Here is a 1,447-nt window from a genome sequence, read left to right as displayed (position 1 = left end):
TTCGGCCTCCACAAGTAACACTGTGTTGGATCGTCTGCCAACGCGACAGTCTCCATACCTGCATACGTCCATCCGCTCGATACATTTTGAAACGAGACTCGTCCGATCGGGCAACATGTTTCTAATCATCAACAGTCCAATGTCAGTGTTGATCGGCTCAGGCGAGGCGTACAGTTTGTGTCCTGCAGCCATCAAGGGTACACGAGCGAGCCTTCTGCTCCGAAAGCCCATATGGATGATGTTTCGTTGAATGGTCCGCACGCTGACACTTGTTGATGTCCCAACAATGAGATCTACAGCAATTTGCGGAAAGGTTGCACTTCTGTCAGGTTGAATGATTCTCTTCAGTCGTCGTTGGTCTCTTGTAGGATCCTTTTCCGGCTGCGATGTGGGAGACTTGATGTTTTACTGGATTCCTAATATTCACGGTACACTCACGAAACGGCCGTACGGGAAAATTCCATCTTCATCGCTTCATTGGAGATGTTGTGCCCCATCGCCCGTGTGTCGACTATAACACCACGTTCAGACTCACTTAAATCTTGATAACCTACAGCTGTAGCAGCAGCAACCGATCTAACAACTGCACCAGACACTTACTGTCTTATACGAGGTGCATTCAAGTTCTAAGGCCGCCGATTTTTTTTCTAATTAACTACTCACCCGAAATCGATGAAACTGGCGTTACTTCTCGACGTAATCGCCCTGCAGACGTACATATTTTTCACAACGCTGACGCCATGATTCCATGGCAGCGGCGAAGGCTTATTTTGGAGTCTGTTTTGACCACTGGAAAATCGCTGAGGCAATAGCAGCACGGCTGGTGAATGTGCGGCCACGGAGAGTGTCTTTCATTGTTGGAAAAAGCCAAAAGTCACTAGGAGCCAGATCAGGTGAGTAGGGAGCATGAGGAATCACTTCAAAGTTGTTATTGCGAAGAAACTGTTGCGTAACGTTAGCTCGATGTGCGGGTGCGTTGTCTTGGTGAAACAGCACACGCGCAGCGCTTCCCGGACGTTTTTGTTGCAGTGCAGGAAGGAATTTGTTCTTCAAAACATTTTCGTAGGATGCACCTGTTACCGCAGTGCCCTTTGGAACGCAATGGGTAAGGATTACGCCCTCGTTGTCCCAGAACGTGGACACCATTTTTTCAGCACTGGTGGTTACCCGAAATTTTTTTGGTGGCAGTGAATCTGTGTGCTTCCATTGAGCTGACTGGCGCTTTGTTTCGGGATTGAAAAATGGCATCCACGTCTCATCCATTGTCACAACCGACGAAAAGAAAGTCCCATTCATGCTGTCGTTGCGCGTCAACATTGCTTGGCAACATGCCACACGGGCAGCCATGTGGTCGTCCGTCAGCATTCGTGGCACCCACCTGGATGACATTTTTGCGTTTTCAGGTCGTCATGCAGGATTGTGTGCACAGAATCCACAGAAATGCCAA

The sequence above is a fragment of the Schistocerca serialis genome, chromosome 2 (assembly GCF_023864345.2).
Source record: "Schistocerca serialis cubense isolate TAMUIC-IGC-003099 chromosome 2, iqSchSeri2.2, whole genome shotgun sequence".
NCBI lineage: Eukaryota > Metazoa > Arthropoda > Insecta > Orthoptera > Acrididae > Schistocerca > Schistocerca serialis.
The sequence above is the reverse complement of the archived record's forward strand: the minus strand, read 5'-3'. Positions refer to the sequence as shown.